The sequence below is a fragment of the Vicia villosa genome, linkage group LG1, assembly GCF_029867415.1.
Source record: "Vicia villosa cultivar HV-30 ecotype Madison, WI linkage group LG1, Vvil1.0, whole genome shotgun sequence".
Taxonomy (NCBI): domain Eukaryota; kingdom Viridiplantae; phylum Streptophyta; class Magnoliopsida; order Fabales; family Fabaceae; genus Vicia; species Vicia villosa.
Window position 1 is genome coordinate 238,044,170 of NC_081180.1, and position 12,072 is coordinate 238,056,241.

The window sequence follows — 12,072 nt, forward strand, 5'->3', positions numbered from 1 at the left end:
TCAGGAGATCCACTTAGGTCAGTTCATCCTGAGATATTAGAGGAGGAATTGGTTAGGGAAGATCATGTTGTTGTGTTTCTTAGATGTTGATGTATCAAGGATATTGTGCAAGCGGATATAGACAGAGGAGTCTTTCCGAAAGACTTTAAGGCGAGTGACATTGTAGATGACATCCTAACTGAGATACGGTCGACTATGCAGTATATGAGGCAACGTAGGAACAGGGGATCTGGGTCTGTCATACGTCGTAATATATAGTATTTGTATTATGAACACTATTATAGTTTGTAATTCGTTTGGACTTCACTATAGATTCTTGATTTATTCATTTATATATGACATTTGTATATTATTTGATAAGTGTATGGCTTAATTTAAATAAAATTTAATATGATAGTATAACTATAATACATTAACAATTACATCAGTGTATCTCTAAAACTAAATCATAATTTACTGTTTGGAGGTGGATACAGAAGTGTATCTTCGGATTAATTTATCTCAAAATAAATGTGTCTTCGTTAAGAATGCATGGGGGTGCATATAAGGTGTACTTGGAAATTCATTTCCGAACTAAATTTTAAGAAAAAAAGTGTGAGACTCACTTAACATGTATTTTGATGTAAAAAATGTGTGTTCGAATTTACACTTCTGAATTTTAAATATTATTTTCATATTTATTTAACGTGCTTCTCCACCCTTAAATAATGGCCCATTTGTACATTTATTGGATACATGTTATAAAGTGGCAAAATATTAACTAAAGAAACAAAATATTTTTTCATCCATCAATTATATTCTCAAATTTTCACGTTTTTCACTTTTATTCTTAAATTAAATATATTGTGATTTGCGACAGTTTATTTTGGTCAGAAATATTATTTTTCAAAAAATAAAAATGCTATTGCGCATAGGCATGGCAACGGGATGGAGTGAGTTTAAGCACACCTAAACCTACCCTCGCATTCACTTTCAAACCCGCCCCTGAAGCGAGTCGGGACTAATAATTATTACTCTACCCCTCAACAAGAAACGACTTTCCCCACATCCGCTCCCTCCCCACCCGCATAAATTATATATATTTTTTATAATATATATTTTTCAATAACAATAAAAATCAATAATTAAATTAAATAATTGATTATTTTAAAAATAATTAAAATACTTGACAATTTTTATTTAAACTATATTTTTATAAAAATAATTATAATTCTAACAAACATGTTATTAAACATGATATTGTAAGATTAAAAAATATAAATAAGTAATAAAATAAAAATAAATTAAATAAATTAAATTTAGTTGGAAGGGGTGAGTGTGGGACGAGTACTAGCATCCCTCGCCCCCGTCTCCAAAAATAAAAATTGGATTTTGTCTGTCCCCGCACCTGTCCCATTTAAATCAGGATTTCCTCATTAATTTTAAAGTGGGGCAGCCAAAACCTGGCGGGAACGGATTTATTTGTCATGCCTATATGCACCGACCATTTTCTGTTGCAAAATCTTTCAGCCTAACAATGTCATCTGTCTGCTGTCTCAATATCATCAAGAGCCATACTAATACAAAAAAATAAAATTTAATCCAAAATATTTCTTTATTTAGTTAATAATATCATCCTCCAGTAAACATGTACCGACATATTTTGTTTAAATTTATGAAAGAGACAGAACATTTGAAACCTAAAAGAATGAAAATTGTTTGCGCCTAAGGATTATGTGGGAGCCTAATGTCCACACAAAGAGAATGGTAGCATCCACTATGCAGACAATTTTCACTATGTTGTGGACTCAGTTTTTGTATCTTGTTATGTCCTCGTGTCTAATATATTTGATATCTTGTTATGTATCCACATGTGGCACCACAAAAACGAATTAATTGATTTTCATAAATATCAAACAAGAGTCCAAAATCGAAACAAGTGGTATGGGGGGTAGTTTAGTAATAACACAGTTCAAAAACACTAGAAAATATCTAAACGAGGAAGTTTAATAATAATATATATAGTATAGAGTAGAAGCAGAAAACAAACAAGCAGAGACATAAACGAATTCATAGCTTCTTTGGGTTCAGCATAGCAGAGAAGGAAAAAACAGAGAGCAGAGTAAAGAGAAGATGCAGGGTGATGGTGGTACAAGTTTAAGCAACGGTGGAGGAAGAGGAGGAAGAATCATATGTGACCGGCCGGTTCCAAAGAGAGGTCAGGTAAAGCATGGAATTGTGTTGGGATTTGCCAGCTCAGTTGTTTTCATGCTCACACCATCATGTATCACTGCACCTACTCCACTTCAGCTCTTACTTTAATCCGTAAACTTAAATAGAATCATCGGTGTTCAAAAGTTGTAAATATACCTTTCAATGTTTGATAAAATCTTCAAACACAATTCTATATGAGGAATTAGTTGTGCTGATCTTTGGAAAATTACTGATCCTTTAATTTTGAGATACTAAAGTTATTTAAATACCATCATATCAATCATGAATTTAAGGTTTCAACTTTAATAATGGTTAAAACTCATCAATCTTATTTTAGTAAAAGATACTACTTAAAGCATTTCATTGATAATAATTTCTGGAAGTCATGATGGAATGCCAATGAAATGATGAGAACTAATTACTAAAGATATGTAATGTTCGTCGCTAAAATAAGTATAATTTATTAGTAGAAGATTAGTGTTTGAATGTTTTTTTTTTCCTTTCAAAATACAGTTATCTATTGTTTTTGAACTTCGATCTTAGCATGTTTGTTTCACTACATATTTATTCTTACATATTTCCAACATGTCTTGTATGAGATTTATATCTTTACCCACTAATTTATATCTTTCCAGCATGTTTACGAATTCCCCTGCATAATAAATCACAATATGAAATAATTAATTTATAAACCGATTCAAGATGCATCATTTAAAAACCCATTTTAAAAAAGTAATATGCTCTAGTTTTCAAACACAAACTGATTCAAAACCTTAATTCTAACTTCAAACCCCTAAAAATGAAAAAAAAAAAAATTTACTTTAATTGTAATATACAACCACTCAATTTTACGATGAAATGAAAATAATAACTATAATACAAAACATTTATTTTTTAATGAGCTGTTTTAAGTTTCTTCAATAGAGCATTTGTGTTTTGTGGTCTTTTTGTATTCATTGTTTTCTCTTTTGTATTTTAGTCGTCAAGTTAGGTTCAGTTATATTGAAGAGTAATTCAATATTCAGAAGATGAATATCAGAAGTTCTGATGTGGGCTGATCTTCTGATAGTTACTCAGAAGATAGTGTTGACCAGAAGATGTTATCTTCTGGGTCCCATTAGCTTAGCTGTTTAATAGTAAGGGTACTTTAGTATTTCTTAGTATTGTACTGTTTGTACCTTAAGCTTGTTCACTAAGTTTAGTCTGTTAGGGCCTACGTGGCAAGAATTTTCTTTGTATAAATAACCTTGTAGTAGCTATCATTTATTAACAACAACGCAAGTAGGATCAACAACTTTATTCTCTCTCATTAATCTTTGCGCTGTTATTCTCTTTGTCATCATCTTTATTCATTGTGCACCAACAATTGGTATCTAGAGCTCCGGTTCCAAACACAGGGAAACACGAGTGAACGTGAGTTTGTGTGACTGAGTGATTGATTTTGTTTCTGGGAAACAAAATTGTGTTGAATCACATTTTTCTTGGTTGTTTGTGGGTTGGGAAACACTGTGTGAGTGTGAGTGAAATCTAATTTTTCTGCACAAGTTTAAAGATGAGTGGAAGCAACTTGAATACCAAACTTCCAGTTCTTGATGGTAAAAACTGGAATAGATAGATGATTCAAATGCGTGTATTATTTGGTGCTCAAGATGTTCTAGATCTTGTCACTGGAGGATATGTTCCGGTTGCAGCGGATGCAACGGAAGAACAAAGAGAAGCGCAGAGAGAGACGAAGAAGAGAGATCAAAAGGCGTTGTTCTTCATCCATCAGTGTGTGGATGTGAATGTGTTTGAGAAGATTGATGATTCTATGATGTCAAAGGAGGCGTGGGATATACTGGTCAGGTGTTACGGTGGTGACGTATCAGTGAAGAAGGTGAAACTTCAATCCCTGAGAAAGCAATATGAGAATCTCAACATGAAGAACAATGAGAAAGTCTCTGAGTATATCTCTATAGTGATTGTGATCATTAATGAGATGAAGGCTTGTGGAGAAACTCTTTCTGAACAAGTAATCATAGAGAAGATATTGAGGTCTCTTACTCCTCAATTTGATTATATTGTTGTATCTATTGAAAATTCTAAAGATCTGGAAACCATGAGAATAGAAGAGTTGCAAAGCAGTTTAGAAGCACAAGAGTTGTGTCTGACTGAGAGAACTTCTGAGAGAGAAGTTGAGCAAGCTCTGAAGGCTTCTTTTGTCAAGAAGGACCAGAAGTATAGACGTGGTGATAGATTCCAGAAGGAAGCCTCAACTTCTGATGAGAAGAGATATCAGAAGAGAAAGGATAAGAAGAAAGTTCAATGTTACTGTTGCAAACAATTTGGCCATTTTACTAGAGACTGTTTGGCAAACAAAGGAAGGAGATCAGAAGAAGCAAATATAGCGAGAGGAGGTTCAGATGATGAACCTGTGCTATTGATGGCTTCAGAATCTGACGAAAGATGTTCGTCAGAGTGGTGGTATATGGACACTGGGTGTTCAAATCACTTGACTGGAAATAAACAATGGCTGATAGATTTTGACTGTGAAAGGAGGACAAAAATCAGATGTGCTGATGATAAGTATCTTTATGCAGAAGGTATGGGAAATGTCAAAGTCAAAGTGAAGAATGGGAAGAATGTTCTGATCAAAGACGTTTCGTATGTTCCTGGAATCAAAAGCAATCTGATGAGTGTGGGTCAGCTCATTAAAAAGGTTTCTCAGTTGTTATGAAGAACAACCTCTTGAAATTGTATGATTCCAATCAGAAGTTGATTATGCAATCTGAACAGGGAAGCAACAGAACATTCAAGGTGAATGTAGAAACAGCTAAAACAGAGTGTCTGAGTGCTGAAGGCTCAGAAGGTGATAGGAAGCTATGGCACAAGAGGTTGGGGCACTTGAACTATAGAAGCCTGGGGCATCTAAGTTCTAAGAAGCTTGTACTTGGCATTCCAAAGATTGTGAAGCCTGAGAAGTCATGCGAGGTATGCATGAAAGGCAAACAACCCAGATTGCCATTTGTATCAGAAGTTGCTCCAAGAGCAAAGCATGCTCTGGGAGTAGTGCACTCTGATGTGTGTGGACCATTTCTAGAACCTTCACTTGGAGGAAATAGGTATTTTGTGTCTTTTGTGGATGAGTTCACAAGAATGACGTGGGTAACACTTATCAAGTTTAAGACTGAGGTGTTCACAGAATTCCAGAAGTTTAAGGTGAAGGCTGAGAAGCAGAGTGGTCAGAAGATAAAGATTCTCAGAACGGATGGTGGAGGTGAGTATAACTCTACAGAATTCCAGAAGTTCTGTGATGATAATGGAATTGAGCATGAGGTTACTGCTCCTTATAGTCCTCAACACAATGGTCTTGCTGAACGTAGAAATCGTACTTTGCTTGATATGACGAGAAGTATGCTAAAAGAGAAGAAGCTTCCTCACAATCTATAGGGGAGAAGTTGTTGCTACTGCAGCATATGTTCTCAACAGGTGTCCAACGAAGAGGCTGAAGGAAATTGTTCCTTTAGAGAAGTGGACTAAAGAGAAGCAAAGTGTTAGTCATCTGAAGGTTTTTGGTTCGGTGTGTTACAAACATGTTCCAGAAGCTAGAAGAAGGAAGCTGGATGATAGGAGCAAAGTGATGTTACTGGTGGGGTACCACAGTACAGGTGCATACAAGCTCTATTGTCTAGAAACTAATAGAGTTGAAGTCAGCAGAAACATCATTGTGAAAGAATCAGAAGTTTGGGATTGGAGAGAGTCTCAACCAACTTCTGAGATAGAGATAACTTTTGAAGAAGAGTTAGAGTCAGAAGATGAAGCATCTTCTGAAGATGAGTCAGATGGTGAACCTGATTCTGATCCAGATTCTGATGATGACCCAGAATCTGGTGGTAGTCATGATTCTGGAAGGGAAAACTTTGAAGACGTAGAGTCTGGAGGACAAGCTTCTGGAGATGATCATGAAGGTGGAGACTCTGGAGGTGGTGACTCTGGAATAGTTGACTCTGAAGTAGCTCAACGACCACAAAGAGTCAGAACAATACCTAGAAGGTTTGCAGATTTTGACATGTTGCAAGACATAGAAGTTGACTCAGAAGGAGATCTCATTCAGTGTGCCATATTAGTAGATTCTGAACCAGTGAGTATTGAAGAAGCGCTCAAGAAGAAAGTCTGGCTGAATGCCATGAAAGAAGAACTTGAGGCTATAGAAAGAAACAAGACTTGGAAGCTGACAAAACTTCCAAAGAAGAAGAAAGCCATCAGCGTCAGATGGGTTTTTAAAGTAAAGCTAAAGCCAGATGGATCGGTTGGTAAACACAAAGCGAGGCTAGTGGCTAGAGGTTTTCTTCAGAAACCTGGACTAGATTACTTTGAGGTGTTTGCTCCTGTAGCCAGACATGAAACAATCAGACTGGTGATTGCGTTAGCTGTGAACAGAGGTTGGTCCTTGATGCATCTGGATGTAAAGTCTGCATTTCTGAACGGTCCATTACAAGAGGAGGTATATGTGTCACAACCCCCTGGCTTTGTGAAAAAGAATAAGGAAGGGATGATGTACAAATTACATAAAGCTCTGTATGGATTAAAGCAAGCACCCAGAGCTTGGAATTTGAAAATTGATTCATTTTTCAAGAAGCAAGGGTTCCAGAAGTGTGAGATGGAATATGGAGTTTATTTGCAACAATCTGGAAGTAATATGATTCTGTTGTGTCTGTATGTTGATGACATATTGCTTACGGGGAGTTGTCCAGAAGATCTGATGAAGTCCAAGAAGGTGCTGATGAATGAGTTTGAGATTACAGACCTTGGGAAAATGTCATATTTTCTAGGGATGGAGATTCTGTACTCAAAAGATGGTATCATTCTGCATCAGCTGAAGTATGAGTTAGAACTTCTGAAGAAATTCAAGCTGGAGAATTGCAAAGCTGCTGTTACACCGTCAGAAACGAATCAGAAGTTGGACTTTGACTCTAAAGTTGAAGATGTTGATGCTACGATCTTCAAACAGCTGGTTGGTTCTCTAAGGTATTTGTGTAATACCAGGCCTGATATATGCTATGCAGTTGGATTGGTTAGTAGGTTTATGAGTAAACCTAAGTGGTCCCATTACCAAGCTGCTGTCAGAATCTTGAGGCATGTCAAGGGAACTCTGAAGTTTGGCATATTGTTTCCTTCTGGGAGAAAGGAAGAATCGGAGTTATTGAGTTATTCTGATTCTGATTGGTGTGGAGACAGAGTTGATAGAAGGAGTACTTCTGGATATTTGTTCATGTTTCTGGGAGGTCCTATTTCTTGGAGTTCCAAGAAGCAGCCTGTTGTTTCTCTATCAACCTGTGAAGCTGAGTACATCACAGGCGTTGTAGCTGCATGTCAAGTTGTGTGGCTTCTGAACTTATTAAAAGATCTGAAGATTAAAGTGAAGAAGCCTCTGAAGGTGATGATTGATAACAAGTCTGCAATCAATCTTGCCAAGAATCCGGTGCTACACGGAAGAAGCAAGCATATTGAGACTAAGTATCATTTCTTGAGAAGCCAAGTCCAAAATGGAACATTAGAAGTTGTGCACTGCAGCACCCAGAAGCAGATGGCTGATGTTCTGACGAAGGCGATCAAGACGGATCAATTCCTGCTCTTAAGGGATGGAATTGGTGTTGTCAGCTTTGATTGAAGAATATGAATTAAGGGATGGTATTGAAGAGTAATTCAATATTCAAAAGATGAACATCAGAAGTTCTGATGTGGGCTGATCTTCTGATGGTTACTCAGAAGATAGTGTTGACCAGAAGATGTTATCTTCTGGGTCCCATTAGCTTAGTTGTTTACTAGTAAGGGTACTTTAGTATTTCTTAGTATTGTACTGTTTGTACCTTAAGCTTGTTCACTAAGTTTAGTCTGTTAGGGCCTACGTGGCAAGAATTTTCTTTGTATAAATAGCCTTGTAGTAGCTATCATATATTAACAACAACGCAAGTAGGATCAACAATTTTATTCTCTCTCATTAATCTTTGCGCCGTTATTCTCTTTGTCATCATCTTTATTCATTGTGCACCAACAAGTTGCACACGAGTTCTTATCTTGAATAACACAATCGATGAAAATGATGAATGTGACACAACATAATAAAATCAAAATATCAATATGAAAGAAATTTAATTATATTAAGTGGCTAATATGGACATGAAATGGAGATTAAAAAAAAAAATTCAATCTAAATTAAATTAAATTAAATGTGTTCAATAGAATAATGGCTACTAAACACACTTATTTGAGCTATATTGTAAAGTGGCAAACTATTAACTAAAAAAAAGCATAATATTCTTTTCATCCTTTATTTATAGGGTCCTACTTCATTACCCAACTTAAAATGTTGGGTAACTTTACCCACTTGACATGTCTTATATAGATTGGTTATTACTTAAATCATTTGTCATGTCATCACTATTTTGTAGTTTTTAATTTTTGCCCATATCATTTTATAATTACATATTTATCCAACTCTCATTTTATCTTAAATTAATATTTTTAATTAAAAAAATTACATTATTTTCATTCATTTTCTAATAGGATGAAATTGAGAAACCTAACAAGAAGCAACCAAAGCATCAGACCCAGCACAACAATGGCAGAGTTGAAGTTGCGGCCGGGATTTCAAAGAAGATAACATTTTTCTTCTTCCTCTTGACAATATCCTTCTTTCTCACTTTCTCATCTCCGTCTTTTCGTTTTTGAAAAAGGGTCAAATCAATAACTCTTCCAATACTTACAAAATCACACACAGGTTTTTCTCATTCTCCTTCTTCTTCACACACATAGAGATTACTTACTCTCTCAATAACAATGTTTTCATCGGTTATTTTTACAATTTTAATGGAAAATAAATATGAGTTTTGTGTATGAGGAATATGGTATGTCTTTTTTCTGTAAAACCCTTGATACCCCCTCTTACTTTTTATCTCATTTCAATTTTAGATTTTTTAATGTTTTTTTCCTTCATTTTTAATGATGATTATTATTAGTGTTTCAATGCATAGATTGATTGCATTTTGATTTTGCAGGTTGTCATTGGGGTGTCTGCTTTTTGTTTTTCATCTCTGTTTGAACAATCATTACAGTATTCTATGCAATTTTAATCTTCTTTCTTGTTCTATAAAACACTTAACCCAAATTATTGATTAAATTGAAGTATTTTGGTATGATATGTTTCTATTTTATTCTTAGAACTTTTTAAATCTAAATATAGTCTTATTTGTAGATCATTATGGAAAGAAAATGGAGGACATTTGAGAAGAATGTAAGATTGAAGCAATCAGAGGCAACAATAATACATTGATAGCAGATGTATGTTTTTATTTCTCCAATGTTTTTTTTTCAAAAAGAAGAGATTTTATAACTTTGCCAGTCTTTTTTAATTGCTTTGTCTTTTCTTATATTCAGGTGGTAATAGTCCGGTTGCTTTTGGTGATCATAGACAGCTTTGCTTCAGTATTTTTTTCATCAACTTGGGGCCGATTTTTTGCAGGGAGTTATTTAGTTCGGTTGGGGTTGTGGCGTCTCGTCGAGTTTTCATTCCTCCTAGCTGCCTAACCCAATCTAAGTTAGTTTCAGTTGGAATTTTTCTTATATGCCTAGAGATGCTTCTATTCTGGTTCATTTTCATGCTTAAGTGCAGGGTGTTTTTTTTCTTAATTTTTAGATATTTATGTTCAGTTTATTAGAAATTTCTGCATCGGTGGAATTTTATCGGTGGCTCTCGATTGTTGTTCCTTGCTTTCTGATTTTTTACTGGTTATACTGCTGAGTTAAGGAATGAAAGCAGGATTGGTGTTGCTGATACTTTGTTTATTTCGTTGGAATTGGTGGAAGGTGGAAGCTTATATTTGATGTCTTTGTTATAGTTATGTTTGCATTGTGTTAATTTGATAGGTGACCGTAAGCATTAGCTGTGTAATATATCATGAGAATAGGTGGTTTTTATTGGCATGACTTATGCCCAGTTTTTGTGTTTATATATTTATATCTATTTGTTTTATATATTTGTTTTAGATCTTAATTGATATTTATTTTAATCAATTAAGTGTCAAAATACCTCTGATTTTTTAATTAAAAAAAGAATTATTTTTAATTAAAAAAATCAAACAAATAAATGAAAAAACCAAACAAGTAAATGACAAATTCAATTTATACCAATAAATGATAAACACGGTCTTAAATCACGATAAATGACAAATTCAATTTATACCAATAAATGACAAGCACTATCTTAAATAAATGAAAAAATCAAACAAATAAATGACAAACACAATCTTAAATCAATGGATTTAAAGAAAATTCAATTTATGCCAATTCAAATTTTAAATTAAAAATAAAACAAAAGCATCAAATAGATTTTCCACAATGTCAAATTTCAACTAGTAATACATAAAAAAAATTCAACTAGATTGGTTATTACTTAAAAAAATAGTTTAGCTATAAAATAATTTCAACTCTTCCTCAATAAAAGGAATTTAATTTATTTTAAAATTAAAAATAATTCATATAAATTTATGACAAAAAAACTCATTCACATAAAAATTAAAGAGAATCAAATATTACGGTATAAATATTCCATATATAAAGATAAACTTAAGAAATTGTGTAGTATTAATATGAAATTTGTAACAACCAACTTAAAAAATTGAATAGTATTAATATGAATTGAATAGTATTAATATGAAAATTGTAAAGACTAATAAATAGGTGATTTGATATTCCATATATTATATATAACTATCGTATCTTTTTTTTTAAACAACACCTCTTGATTCCATTTCAAAAAAGTCAAAGAGAATTGATGTCATTATTTTAGTATATTTAATTTCTCATATATAATAATTGATAATTAAAATAAATCAATTAAAAGTCATTATTTTAGTTAGTAAATTTTTGACTTTTTGTATCAAGGTAATTTATTTACTTTTTTCATAAAAAAATTATAATTACACAACATAAAATATATAACACTTTAATTTTATGTAATCACACATAAATCTTTGGAGAGGAAACACGGTCTTAAATCCATGCATTAAAAGAAAATTCAATTACACCAATTCAAAATTCAGATTTAAAATGAAACTAAAATATTAAATAGATTTTCGACTAAGAATAAAATGAGTTGTTACATAATTTAATTGACAAAATACTTAATCAGTATTAAAATTCTTGCAAAATTTATATAATCCTTGCTTATAAAAAAAAAAAACTCTTGCAAAATTCATCACATGTCTCTTATGCATTGTCCAACTTCTTAAATTTTTCCCACGCCCTCTCCAAAATGAAACCATTTAATTTGTTGTAAGAATCCATTGTCAAATCTAATGCAATCCTTAGTCTTGTACCACCGTCAACCTATAAAATAAAATATCGTTATAATTAGTGAAATTAACATAAATTAAAATTAAGTTTGGTGAAGAGCGACGTACACAAATCTTATTCACATCTCCTCTTATTTGCTCCATCCATTTTATCACCCATATTCCACAATCATTCCTAAATTTTAATTTCATCATTAGATAGACAAAATATGAATAAATAATAAAAAATAAATAAAAACATAATAACATACGAGTCGCATGTCTGCTTTCCCAAATCATTTGGAATGATTAGTCGAAATTCAGATATTGTTGGTTTATGAGTTGCTCCATTTGCATAAAAAGAAGGATCCAAGAGTAAATCTTCCATATAAATAGCCTAAAAATGAGTGATATTTGTGTTAGAAATTATATTATATTAAATTCAAATAAGACAATGAAAAAAATTGAAGTATATTATTTTACCAATTTTTTTATATAATGCTTCCTTCGATATAATGCTGATTTAGATGGGAAAGAATCAAGACAAACTAACTCCTCTTTAACAAGA

General features: G+C 33.0%; 2 long non-coding RNA genes across 2 annotated transcripts; one reads left to right on the forward strand and one right to left on the reverse strand.

Moving 5' to 3' along the window:
• The first annotated feature begins 8,782 nt into the window (after positions 1-8,782).
• LOC131623955 (uncharacterized) lies at positions 8,783-10,136 on the forward strand. Its single transcript, XR_009290377.1, has 3 exons — positions 8,783-8,953; positions 9,428-9,513; positions 9,610-10,136. It is a non-coding gene; the product is annotated as an uncharacterized LOC131623955 (long non-coding RNA).
• A 1,298-nt stretch (positions 10,137-11,434) lies between these two features.
• On the reverse strand, positions 11,435-11,853 carry LOC131623962 (uncharacterized). Its single transcript, XR_009290379.1, has 3 exons — positions 11,777-11,853; positions 11,634-11,700; positions 11,435-11,559 (listed from the first exon to the last, which is right to left on the reverse strand). It is a non-coding gene; the product is annotated as an uncharacterized LOC131623962 (long non-coding RNA).
• Positions 11,854-12,072: the final 219 nt, after the last annotated feature.